The sequence below is a fragment of the Rhinopithecus roxellana genome, chromosome 8 (assembly GCF_007565055.1).
Source record: "Rhinopithecus roxellana isolate Shanxi Qingling chromosome 8, ASM756505v1, whole genome shotgun sequence".
NCBI classification, from domain to species: domain Eukaryota; kingdom Metazoa; phylum Chordata; class Mammalia; order Primates; family Cercopithecidae; genus Rhinopithecus; species Rhinopithecus roxellana.
Genome location: NC_044556.1, coordinates 91045337 through 91059685, shown reverse-complemented (window position 1 = coordinate 91059685; position 14349 = coordinate 91045337). Strand labels below are relative to the sequence as shown.

At 39.6% G+C, this 14349-nt stretch overlaps 1 protein-coding gene and 1 pseudogene across 4 annotated transcripts in view; one reads left to right on the top strand and one right to left on the bottom strand.

The window, feature by feature from the left end:
• The window catches only part of ZNF678 (zinc finger protein 678), a 109895-nt gene that overhangs the window by 45790 nt on the left and 49756 nt on the right, over positions 1–14349 (bottom strand). The window lies entirely within an intron of this gene.
• Positions 11608–12348, top strand: LOC104677131 (annotated as a pseudogene).

Genomic DNA, 14349 nt, shown 5'->3' with positions numbered 1-14349 from the left:
CAGTGTACCATATATTAGTAATAATTTGTAGAATTTGATGATTTTTAATATGTAAATAATAACTTTATGTGTTTAAGACATTTCTATACATATTCACCAAATAATTTTCAACATTAAAAAAATAATTTTATGTGTTGAATAAATTTGTAAAGATATCAGTCTCTACTGAATATGATCCAAATGAGTATTTATTTACCTATTTTAAGACAGCTTTGTTGAAATAATTGGATTCCAATCACCATGCTTCCTTCTTAGTACTTACCTAAATCCTTAAAAAAAAATCAGTTTGAATTTTGTACCTAACCCAAATGCTATTTTAAATAACCTCAAATTATATTTGCATGTGGCTAGATGGCTAGACAATACTTTTCGGTTACAGTTTACAATTTTAACTGGTAGATTTTATTGTTATTCACAGAAAATGCAACCTGTAGGAGTTCTGCTTTCATAACATTATTTATACTTTTGGAGCCTTAAACCTTAAAGTTTTAAGATTTTTTTTTTTAATAACCAAACATAATCTGTATACCCTGGTTTCCACAGTAATTGTTGTTCACGTGTCTATCTTTCTAACTAATCAATGTTTCTAATAAAGTTAGTTAACATTTGTTGTTAATTTTTCCTATATACTAAAACAAATTATTTTATAGTTTTAATGCCCCCTATGAAAACTGTAAAATCTGCCAATTTATTTTCTAAATGAACCTATGTGCTATACATAAATGTGTATTTGAATATATAACTAATATAGCATATGTAAATTAAATATAGAATATATAATAAATGTATATTATAAAATAGATAAAATATATATTATAAAATATAAATATATTTAAATATATAACTATTTAAAATTATATATAGTTCCTTTAAATAGCTATATATTTAAGACATACATGTACATGGCTTGGAAATATACATACTCTGTGCTACATAAGTGTTAACCAGTGAGTCATCAAATGATCAACAACTGATACCATTCTTTACTTACAATGTTATTTTGTATTTTTCTCATTACAAGTTACATTTTCTGTGTTATCTAAATACTGACACAAAAGAGGACAGTAGGCTGCCAGCCAACATTTGATAAAACTTAAAGTCAAACGACATAATCTTCTAGTTTATTTTAGGTGCACTTTTGTCTTATGCAAAATGACATGTCTGAGTGGTAGGTATGAAGTTGTAGCCTTGTTTTATTTTCTACAAAGACCCTCAGAAAGACGGTATTAACAGACAGCTCAAAACCTCATTTTTCACATTATTTTAAAATATCAACTGCCATGAGAATCTAGAGATACAGAACACTAGAAATTATAAACAAATATATATATGAAGACGAAAATTACAAAAACAAATTCTAGACAAAATAGGATGTGTTAATAGACTTCTAACAAATAAAGAGATTAAATCAATTAAAAATCTTCATGTATAGAGTATCTCAGATCTGGATGGCATCACTGATGTATTCTGCCAAATTTTTTTGAGAATTAATATCGATCCTTCCCAAATATTTTCTGTGGGGAAAAGAGAGATCAGATTGTTACTGTGTCTATGTAGAAAAGGAAAACATAAGAAACTCCATTTTTATCTGTACCAAGAAAAACTATTCTGCTTTGAGGTGCTATTAATCTATAACTTTAGCCCCAACCCTGTGCTCACAGAAGCATGTGCTGTACTGAATCAAGGTTTAAGGGATTTAGGGCTGTGCAGGATGTGCCTTGTTAACAATATGTCTGCAGACACTATGCTTGGTAAAAGTCATCGCCATTCTCCATTCTCTATTAACCAGGGACACGATGCACTGCAGAAAACCGCAGGTACCTCTGCCCAAGAAAGGCTGGGTATTGTCCAAGGTTTCCCCCCACTGAGACAGCCTGAGATACAGCCTCATGGGAAGGGAAAGACTTTACCGTTCCCCAGCCCAACACCCATAAGGGGTCTGTGCTGAGGATGGTTAGTAAAAGAGGAAGGCTTCTTTGGTTAAGAGGAAGGCCTCTGCTTCCCACATGTCCCTGGGAAGGCAATGTCTCGGTGTAAAGCCAACCATTTGTTCTATTCTGAAATAGGAGAAAAACTGCCCTGTGGCTGGAGGCGAAATATGCTAGTGGTGATACTGCTCTGTTACTCTTTGCTACACTGAGATGTTTGGGTAAAGAGAAACATAAATCTAGCCTATGTGCACATCTGGGCACAGTACCTTCCCTTGAACTTATTTATGATGCAGATTACTTTACTGACATGTTTTCCTGATCTTCTCCCACCATCACCCTGTTCACCCTGTTCTCCTGCTGCACTCCCCTTGCAGAGATAGTGAAAATAGTAATCAATAAATACTGAGGGAACTCAGAGACCAGCACTGGTACAGGTCCTCACATGCTGAGTTTGCTGGTCCCCTGGGCCCACTGTTCTTTCTCTATACTTTGTCTCTGTGTCTTATTTCTTTTTCAGTCTCTTGTCCCACCTGATGAGAAATATCTACAGGCGTGGAGGGGCAAGCCCCTGCACTTTCAATAAAAAGGAGATAATAAATAACATATAAAAAGAGTTATACACAAGTGGGATTGTTTCAAAAACATGTAGTTTTGAGAGGTGACAACATGCTAGCAGCCCTTGCTCTCGGCACCTCCTCTGCCTTGGCGTCCACTCTGGTGGCGCTTGAGGAGCCCTTCAGCCCATCAGAGCACTGTGGGAGCCCCTCTCTGGGCTGGCCAAGGCTGGAGGCGGCTCCCTCTGCTTGCGGGCAGGTGCGGAGGGAGAGGTGCAGGTGGGAACCAGGGCTGTGCTATAGGTGCTCACAGGCCAGCGTGAGTTCCGCGGGCACAGGCGCGGGCTTGGCGGGCTCCTCACTCCAAGCGGCTGGCTGGCCCTGCCGGCCCAGGGCAGTGAGGGGCTTAGCACCTGGGCCAGCAGCTGCAGTGGGTGCGCCAGGTTCCCCAGCAGTGCCGGCTGGCTGGTGCTGCAGTCGAGTTCTCACCGGGCCTCAGCTGCCTCCCCGCTGGGCAGGGCTCGGGACCTGCAGCCCGCCATGCCCGAACTCCCCTGTGGTGGGCTCCTGCGTGGCCTGAGCCTCCCCGACGAGTGCCGCCCCCTGCTCTGCAGCACTGGATCCCATCAACCACCCACAGGATGAGGAGTACAGGTGCAAGGTGCAGGATTGGCAGGCAGCTCCGCCTGCGGCCCTGGTGCGGGATCCACTAGGTGAAGCCAGCTGGCTTCCTCAGTCTAGTGGGGACTGGGAGAACTTTTATGTCTAGCTAAGGGATTGTAAACACATCAATCAGCACTCTGTATCTAGTTCAGGGTTTGTAAATACATCAATCAACACTCTGTGTCTAGCTCAAGGTTTGTAAATACACCAATCAGTACTCTGTATCTAGCTAACCTAGTTGGGACTTGGAGCACTTTTATGTCTAGCTAGGGGATTATAAATGCACCAATCAGCACTCTGTGTCTAGCTCAGGGATTATAAATGCACCAATCAGCACTCTGTAAAACGGACCAATCAGCTATCTGTAAAATGGACCAATCAGCAGGATGTGGGTGGGGCCAGATAAGGGAATAAAAGCAGCCTGCCCCAGCCAGCCAGCCAGCGCAACTGGGTCCCCTTCCACACTGTGGACGCTTTGTTCTTTTGCTCTTTGCAATAAGTCTTGCTGCTGCTCACTCTTTGGGTCCACGCTGCCTTTATGGACTGTAACACTCACCGTGAAGTTCTGCAGCTTCACTCCTGTTAGTGAGCCCACGATCCCACCAGAAGGAGGAAGCACCAGACGCATCTGAACATCTGAAGGAACAAACTCCAGACACACCATCTTTAAGAACTGTAACACTCACTGCGAGGGTCCCTGGCTTCATTCTTGAAGTCAACGAGACCAAGAACCCACCAATTTGGGACACAGTTTTAACATCTAGAGAACAATTAATTTATCCATTTATGCTTACACTTCCACAAGTTTCCCCATTTGTGTGTGTGTGTGTTTTATAAGTACACTTAACATGGCTATATTTATTATTCTCATAGTGGTGAAGTGTCACAGGAATATATCCAATCTCATGAAATTGAGTATGTTGAGCTTGAACTTTTTCGTATATCAAATATTTTAATAAAGCTGTTAATATCCATAAAATATATCACAATAAAATAAAGATCAAGATGTGATAATATCATTGACAGAAAAAAATTTTGGCTAAATGTACTTTATGATTGTAATCCTGAACAAACTAGGAGTTGAGGAGAACGTCCACAACCTGTTAAAGGGCATCTATATAAAATGTGCAATAATTATTACTTAGTGAAAAAAAGTTTTCTCCATAACATTGGGAACAAGACAAATATTCACTTTTGCCACAACTATTAAATATTATTCTGGAAAATTTAGCTTTAAAAGTCATATATGAAAAGATAAAGAAGGTGTCTCTACATTGTCTTAGAGTAAAATTCTTTTAATTTCTGAGACATTATTTCATATATGAAAGAAATCTTGCGGAACTGTCTAAAAACTCAAATAAATTTAGCAATGTTGCAGACTATGAGATGAAGATCCAAATATTAATTGTATTTCTGTACACTAGCTATGAACTTTCTGAAAATACAACAAAGAAAACCAACCATTCAAAATAAAAATGAATGAAAACTCCCACAAGAAAAAACTTTTTTAAAAAGTGCTGGCTGGGCGCGGTGGCTCAAGCCTGTAATCCCAGCACTTTGGGAGGCCGAGGCGGGGGGATCACGAGGTCAGGAGATCGAGACCCTCCTGGCTAACACGGTGAAACCCCGTCTCTACTAAAAATACAAAAAACTAGCCGGGCGTGGTGGCGGGCGCCTGTAGCCCCAGCTACTCGGAGGCTGAGGTGGGAGAATGGCGGGAACCCGGCAGGCGGAGCTTGCAGTGAGCCGAGATCGCGCCACTGCACTCCAGCCTGGGCGACACAGCGAGACTCCGTCTCAAAAAAAAAAAAAAAAAAAAAAAAAAAAAGTGCTAACTGGGTCAGGCGTGGTGGCTCACACCTGTAATCCCAGCACTTCGGGAGGCTGAGGCGGGCAGATCACGGGGTTAGGAGTGCAAGACCATCCTGGCTAACATGGTGAAACCCCGTCTCTACTAAAAATAGAAGACATTAGCTGAGTGTGGTGGTGGGCCCCTGTAGTCCCAGCTACTTGGGAGGCTGAGGCAAGAGAAAGGCGTGAACCCTGCAGGCGGAGCTTGCCGTGAGCGGAGGTTGCGCCTCTGCACTCCAGTCTGGGTGACAGAGCGAACCTCCATTTAAAAAAAAAAAAAAAAAAAAAAGGTGCTAACTGAACAAAAATGGTAATAAAAAGATAAAAACTACGCTTAACATTAGTCATCAGAAAAATGCTAATCAAAACCTCAGGGAGGCCGGGTGCAGTGACTCATGCGTTTAAGCCCGGCACTTTGAGAGGCAGAGGTGGGTGGATCACTTGAGCCCAGGAATTTGAGATCAGCTGTGCAACATGGTGAAACCCCATCTCTACTGAAAAACACAAAAATTAGGTGAGCATGGTGGGTGGTACATCCTGTAGTCCCAGCTACTCAGGTGGCTGAGGCAGGAGGATCATTTGAGATTGGGAGGTGGAGGCAGCAGTAAGCCATGAGCATGCCATTGCACTCCAGCCTGGGTCCCCAAGTGATATCCTGTCTCAAAAACATAACCCTCAGGGAGATACCCCTTCTTATGTAGTATAATGATTTAACAACAAACAAAAGTAAGTGTTGGCAGAGACATAAACATAGAATCCTCACAAACTGCTGATAAACCTGTAAAACAGCATATCCGCTTTACAAAACAATTTGGTAGTTTCTTGAAATGTTTAACATAGGTTTACCATATTGGTGCATCAGCTCCACTCTCACTTATGTGCCCCAAAGATATGAAAATGTTGGTTCACACAAAGGCTCATTGGAACATTGTTTGTTATAACCACATATGAAAAATGGAAACACTCAAATGCCAACCAGTTAATATAAGGAAAAACAATTAAGTATATTTTATATTGGAATACTATTTGGCAATCAAAATGAAATAAATAATGCTACATGCTACAACGGATATGAACCTCAAACAAACTAAACTAATAGAAACCAGAAGCAAAAGACTGATAATGTATGGTTTCAATTATACAAGACATGTCCAGAAAGTGAATGTCTACAGATAGAATGGAGATTAATGGTTGTGTAACACTGAGATAAGAATGAGAAATAGCCTCAAATTGCATTAAGTTTTGGGGGAGTTAATGGAATTGGACTTCTAAGAGGCACTTGAAGTCCACTGAATACATCCTGGAAGTTCAAGGTTAGTGGCTGCCACTTACTGCTTTGTCAACAGACCTGGAGCACCTGCAAGAGCTCAAGTGGACAAGGCACCAGCTCCGCATCCTCCCACAGCTGGCATGAAGCAGCAGAAGGGGGCTGGGTTGGGGTGCCAAGACCCTGGAGCCCAAGAGCAATGGTGGATGAGGAATCAGATGACTTCCTACATACCAGTAGGACTGCAGCACCTGGAGTGGGACTCAGTGGGTCACACTGGGGTGGCCAGATACACCTGGGGCTGCCAAGTACACTTTCCCAAGTCAGCAGCCCTCCTCTCTGCTGGTGGCAAATAGTATCTACATGCCAAGTTTGAAAGTGAACCCTCATTGTATGGTAGTAAAACAAGTAACACAGTGGCAGGGCATCTGAGTACCCCATACAAATAAAGGCAGACCACCTAGTACTTCCCCCAACCTGGCAACAGAAAATAGCAAAATAGATTCATCCTTTCAGGGATTGTACCTGATTCCTCTGAAAACACAATGCAACATTCCCCCGGCACCATGCCCATCATGACGTGGGAGGAACAGATTTGGAGCTCTGGAGACAATTAGCTGCCTGTGGAGCTGCTCTTTCTCCCCACAAAGCCTGAGACTTCATCCACACGTGGAGATGCTGAGGCAGCCAGGCAGTACCTGCAAAAGGGAACCCGGCACAACCAGCAGCCCATTCCAGGAAGATGCACATGCATGTATGGGTCACAGGTTATGTTTTATTTTCCCTCCCCTCCAGGAGATCTTGGTATGTTGCCTCAGGCTGAGGCTCAGTGGCTACTCACAGGTACAATCATCACACATTATAGCCTTGAACTCCTGAGCTCAAGCAATTCTCATACCTCAGCCTATGAAGAAGCTGGAATTACAGGCACATGCAACTGTGCCTGGATCAAAAAGCATTCTTTAAAGTGCAACCAACAAGTACTATTCAGCCATATGCAAACTTCATTTATGACCTTTTTAAGTTAACACCTGGTTTAAATGAAATATTCAAACTGATATTTTTACACAGTCAGGAAAGTGCTAGGAGGAAGAAGGATGTTTGGAGCCCAAATACCTAAAATAATTCTACCAATTCTAGCCTTGTGTTATAAGCAAACAGTAATTCTGGCTATAGTCAGATACTATTTCTGCAGTGAAGCACTATTATTTCAAAAATTTATGCAAAACATAAAATAAATTTTCAAGTATTAAAAATAATTGCACTCTACAAATTACTGTTATCTTATGGTATATGGGACAGGGTGTGTGGTCCAAATAAGAGACTTGAGATCTCTGATGAAACACTACTGTCCGTCAAAAAAGAATTGTGAAATATTTTACTTATGTGTACAATGTGGATAACTGTGCTTCTGAAAAGTACTGTATATTACACAAATCCTTAATGCATACAACTAAAAATTCTCAAAAATTTACTTGTCACAGTAAATATAAATTTTAACTGATAAGTAATTTGAAACTTTCAGAGAAAACAGCAGGATTTTTATTTTAATAATCTGGCAAATTGGGCCTGGCGCGGTGGCTCAAGCCTGTAACCCCAGCACTTTGGGAGGCCGAGACGGGTGGATCACGAGGTCAGGAGATCGAGACCATCCTGGCTAACACAGTGAAACCCCGTCTCTACTAAAAAAAAAACCAAAAAACTAGCAGGGCGAGGTGGCGGGCGCCTGTAGTCCCAGCTACTCGGGAGGCTGAGGCAGGAGAATGGCGTAAACCCGGGAGGCGGAGCTTGCAATGAGCTGAGATCCGGCCACTGCACTCCAGCCTGGGCGACAGAGCGAGACTCCATCTCAAAAAAAAAAAAAAAAAAAAAATCTGGCAAATTATCAAATTTAGCATTATCTCATTACTAATCTGTCTCAGCCAAACTGATATGCAGAAAACTTTATAAGTTTTTGTTTTGTTATTGAAAACCAGCAGAAGACAAGGATGCTCTCTCACCACTCCTATTCAACATAGTATTGGAAGTCCTGGCCAAAGCATTAAGCAAGAGAAAGAAATAAGAGCATCCAAGTAAGAAGAGAGGAAGTCATGTTATCCCTGTTTGCAGATGGTATGATTCTATATCTAGAAAACCCCATAGCCTTGACTCAGAAGCTCCTTAAGGTTATAAACAACTTTAGCAAAGTCTCAAAACACAAAATCAATGTACAAAAATTACTAGCATTTCTATACACCAAAAATTATAAAGCCAAGCCAGGCATGGCGACTCACACCTGTAATCCCAGCACTTAGGGAGGCTGAGGCAGGCAGATCATGAGATCAAGAGTTCAAGACTAGCCTGACCAACATGGTGAAACCTGTCTCTACTAAAAATACAAAAATTAGCCAGGCGTGGTGGCACGTGCATGTAATCCCAGCTACTCAGGAGGCTGAGGCAGGAGAATCGCTTGAACCCGGGAGGTGGAGGTTGCAATGAGCTGAGATTACACCACTGCACTCCAGCCTGGCCAACAGAGTGAGACTCAGTCTCAAAAAATAAAAATAAATAAATAAATAAATAAATAAATAAATAAATAAATAAATAAATAAAATTATAAAGCCAACAGCCAAATCAGGAATGGAATCCCATTCACAACTGTCACAAGAAAAAGAAAAGAAAAAAGAAAGAAAAACCTAGAAATACAGCTAACCAAGAAGGTGAAGGTGAAAGAGCTCTACAATAAGAGCTACAAACACTGCTCAAATAAATCAGAGATGACACAAACAAATTTAAAAAACTCCAAGGTCATGCATTTAACAAATCAGTATTATTAAAATGGCCACACTCGTGGTGGTTCAGGCCTGTAATCCCAGCACTTTGGGAGGCCGAGATGGGCGGATCACGAGGTCAGGAGATCGAGACCATCCTGGCCAACACGGTGAAACCCCATCTCTATTAAAAAATACAAAAAACTAGCCGGGCGAGGTGGCGGGCGCCTGTAGTCCCAGCTACTCAGGAGGCTGAGGCAGGAGAATGGCGTAAAACCCGGGAGGCAGAGCTTGCAGTGAGCCAAGATCCGGCCACTGTACTCCAGCTTGGGTGACAGAGCGAGACTCCGTCTCAAAAAAAAAAAAAAAAAAAAAAAAAAAAAAAGAAAAAGGCCATACTACCCAAAGCAATTTACAGATTCAATGCTATTCCTAACAAACTAACAAAGTTCTTCACAGAACTTTTTAAAAAAAGACTGAATAGCCATGAAAATCCAAAGCAAACAGAACAACGCTGGAAGTATCACACTACCTGACTTCAAACTATACTATAGTATAGACTTCAAACTATACTATAGTAATCAAAGTGGCATGGTATTGATACAAAAACAGAAACACAGGCAAGTGAAACAGCATAGAGAGTCCAGACACCTACAACCATCTGATCTTTGACAAAGCTTAACAAAACATGCAATGAATAAAGAACTTCCAATTTAATACATGGTGCTGGAAGAACTGGCTAGCCATATGCAGAAGATTGAAACTGGACTCCTTCCTTACACCATATACAAAACTCAAGATGAATCAAAGACTTAAATGTAAATTCCATAACTAAACCCTGGTATACAACCTAGGCAATATCATTCTGGACATAGAGAGAGGCAAAGATTTCATGACGAAGATGCCAAAAGCAATTGCAATGAAAGCAAAAATTGGCAAATGGGGTCTAATTAAACTAAAGAGCTTCTGTAAAGCAAAAGATACTACTGACAGAGTAAACAGACAACATACAGAATGGGAGAAAATTTCTGCAAACTATGTATCTGACAAAGGTCTAATATTCAGAATCTATATGGAACTTAAATCTACAAGAAAAAAACAACTCCATTAAAAAGTGGGCAAAGGAGATGAACACTTTTCAAAAAAAAAAAAAAGATATACATGCAGCCAACAATCATTTTTAAAAAGCTCAACATAACTGATCATTAGAGAAATGCAAATCAAAACCACAATGAAATATCATCTTACACCAGTTGGAATGGCTATTACTAAAAAGTCTGAAAATAACAAAACAAAACGCTTATACACTGTTGGTGGGAGTGTAAACTTGTTCAAACATTGTGGAACACAATGTGGTGATTTCACAAAGACTGAAAAACAGAACTGCCATTTGACCCAGCAATCCCATTACTGGGTAAATACCCAAAGAAATATAAATCATTCTATCATAAAGACACATGCACACATATGTTCACTGCAGCACTATTTACAATAGCAAAGACATGGAATCAACCTAAATGTCCATAAATAGTAGACTGGATAAAGAAAATTAGTAACCTATATGCCATGTATTATGATGCAGCCATAAAAAAAATGAGATCATGTCCTTCACAGAAGCATGGGTGGAGCTGGAGGCCATTATCGTTATCTGCTAATGCAGGAACAGAAAACCAAATATTGCATTTCCCTAAGTGGGAACTAAATGAGAACACATGGACACACAGAGGGGAAAAACAGAGTGGGGTGCCTGCTGGACAGTAGACAGCAAAAGGATGGAGAGAATCAGAAAAATAACTAATGTGTACTAAGCTTAATACCTGGGTAAATAATCTGTACAACCAACCAACCCCCATTACACGAGTTTACCTATATAAAACCTGCACATGTACCCCTGCACTTGAAATAAAAAAAAGAAAAAATAATAAAGCTGAATTTATTTTTAAGAAGGTATATAAAAATCATGCTGGATATTAAAGCAACATTCATGTATGGTGCTTATTAATTCTTCAAAGATTCGATAAACAGCAAAAAGTTCTATTTTCAGATATGTGGCAGCCAGGAAAAAAATTTCTCTCATAGCAACTACTATGGCATAATAAAACTAAATGGTCTTCATAGTAATCTAAAATCTAATTAATATAAAATGTAAAATAATCTCATATTTTGACATAATTTTAATCAGTCTTAAAATATAATACATAAAGTGCCTCTAAACTTTAAAAAAAAGAAGCATAACTCAGTCATTCTGAATTTAGATATCTGTTGCTTTCAAAGATAAAATTCAACGTAATTACATACAGTATTTAAAAGAAAATTATAGGGGGAAGTGACAGGAGGACCTGCAGCAGGCCCGCTTTGGCCTTCTCTCCGGCCTGGTTTCCCTCTGTGTGTGACTGTGCGCTCAGCCCAGCACCATGGGGAAGTGGGACAATCACGTGGTACTGCCAAAATTATGACATGACACCAAGGGAATTAGAATGAGATCAATATTGTTAAAAACAAAAACCTGAAACCAGTTAAATTTAACAAAGGTTATTTGAACAAGAAAATGATTCTAGAACTGGAGGAAGATGTTCTACATCCTGGACTACATGAACCCAATAGCAATGGCGAGATCAAGGGGTCCAATCCAGTCTTCAGGGCCAACAATACCGGATTACTTGAATCGACCAAGGCCTACCTGGGAAGAAAAGAGCAACTAGAAGAGGAAAAGAAAGGCTCCAAGACTTTGGCTGAATTTGAAGAAAAAATGAATGAGAACTGGAAGAAAGAACTAGAAAAACACAGGGAGAAATTGCTAGGTGGAAGTGAGAGCTCATCAAAAACAAACAAACAAAAAAAACAAACAAAAAAAAACAAAAAACAAAAAAAACAAAGAAAAAAGAAAAGAATAAATCTGGCAGGTATTCATCTTCTTCATCAAGCTCTAATTCTTCCAGCAGTTCTTCTGATTCTGAAGATGAGGATAAGAAACAAGGAAAATAGAGAAAGAAAAAGAACCGTTCACATAAATCTTCTGAAAGCTCCATGTAATAAACTGAATCAGACAGTAAGAATAGTTTAAAAAAGAAAAAGAAGTCAAAAGATGCAACTGAGAAAGAAAAGGACATTAAAGGACTCAGCAAAAAGAGAAAGATAAATACTTAAGATAAAACTTTATCATCCAAGTCCTTGTCAGAATCACAGTATATTGAGGAGGTATGAGCAAAAAAGAAGAAAAGCAGTGAAAAATGAGAAAAAGCAACAGAAAAAAGAAAAAGAAGCATAAGAAACACAGTAAGAAGAAGAAAAAGAAGGCTGCTAGTTCAAGTCCTGACTCACCACAACATTAAGAAAAATCAGGATTCCCTTATAAAGAAAGTGCAATGTCTGAGGAAATTTCAACTGTGAAAACTACAACATATTTACTAAAATGCACGAATTTTCTTGTTTTTAGAATTATTCCTGGACTATTCAGTAGCCACTCAGATGCCACTGTGTGAAAGGGCCATAAATGTTGCCTGCTGCTTGAACATCTATTTTTTCCTCTTCCAGTGCTTCATAACTCTGGGAGATAATACTCTGCAGTCAGACTAGTGGTTATTTGGTAATAAAATTAATACTTTTAACTAGAAGTGTCTAAGGATAAACCAACAGAAAGTGAATCTGGATACATCTTTAAGATGTAATCAGAAATGACCAGATGACTCCAGTTAAAATTTTTGAAGGAGGGATTACATTAATATTTCAAAACCGTTACTCTGTAGAGAAGTGTATTTTAATTTTTTCCCCTCGTATACTTTTATTTACCTGGGGAAGGAGCTTTTAGGGTTGCAGGGCTGGTTTGCTATCTCTTTAGCTAGTAGATTAGTGTGCCTTTGATCCTCACACATCCTGACTGTATTATGGACATGGTAGCCATGCTTCACTGGGATGTCAGAGCTGGGTACCAGCAGTCTTGCCCTTTACTGAGCTTAGTGTCATCCTTGGATGCTGTCATACGCTGCTTTGAGTGAACCAGAGAAGCAGTCATTTGCAGCATGAGAAAGCCCCAAAAGCTCTGGGATTTACCTCTTCAATAATAAAGAATATTTTTTAGCATTAGAATATGTTATGTCATTTGAATTAATTTTGATTACACTTTGGCTTGGGAGAGGAATTATTTTAAATAGACACTGGTACTTTTTGAACTTGATAGCTGGAGATTCTAAAATGCATGTTTTATACCAAGTTTTATGTTGGGAACAGGCCCCCAAAATCTGGCCATAAACAGGCCCCAAAACTGGCCAAAAACAAAATCTCTGCAGCACTGTGACATGTTCGTGACGGCTATGACGCCCATACTGGAAGGTTGTGGGTTTATCGGAATGAGGGGCAAGGAACACGGGGCCCACCCAGGGCAGAAAACTGCTTAAAGGTATTCTTAAACCAAAAACAGCATGAGGATCTGTGCCTTAAGGACATGCTCCTGCTGCTAACAAGCCAAACCCATCTATTTCAGCCCATCCCTTTGTTTCCCATAAGGAATACTTCTAGTTAATCTATAATCTATAGAAACAATGCTTATCACTAGCTTGCTGTCAATAAATACATGGGTAAATCTCTGTTCGAGGTTCTCAGCTCTGAAGGCTGTGAGACCCCTGATTTCCCACTCCACACCTCTATATTACTGTGTGTGTGTCTTTAATTCCTCTAGCACCACTGGGTTAGGGTCTCCCCGACCAAGCTGGTCTCGGCAGTTTTAAGCAGTCAGGAAAATTTTATGTAACCAGTGATAGTTTTTTTTTTTTTTTGTATGGATTTTGTTTAGGCTGCAATGTTTAGCTTTTGTTAACTCCTCCCTCTTGCTGTCATTACCATGTTTAATGGCCTACTTGCCAAGATATTTAGCATGCAAAAAGCAGGATTTTGATTAAAAAAAAAAAAAAGCTTCATATTGAAGCTGAGACTTACCATAAACAAGTTGAGTGGCAAGCTTGGTATGCTATGTCTTATTGCCAGAATCTTAGTAAATGTAATGTTTTAAAAGTTTGCTGTCTTTGTATATTAGTAACAAATCATGATAAGTTAAATTTAAGAGATACATTATTGCTCTTCCTGTGTCATATTTTACTAAGATTTTGTGCCTCATATCTACTGCTGAATTGTTTACTAGGAATGTTAAAAGAAATTGATAATTCATTTTCATTTTACATTTTTATATAATCAGGTAACATGAAATATAACTTGATGTACAATTTTGCCTGTTACAAAGGGTGTGCTAATTATAGTGGTATATGCACAGAACATGTTGGCATAACAATTGGCTGAATAAATAGCTATTTTACTTAAAAATAAAAATAAAAAAAGAAAAT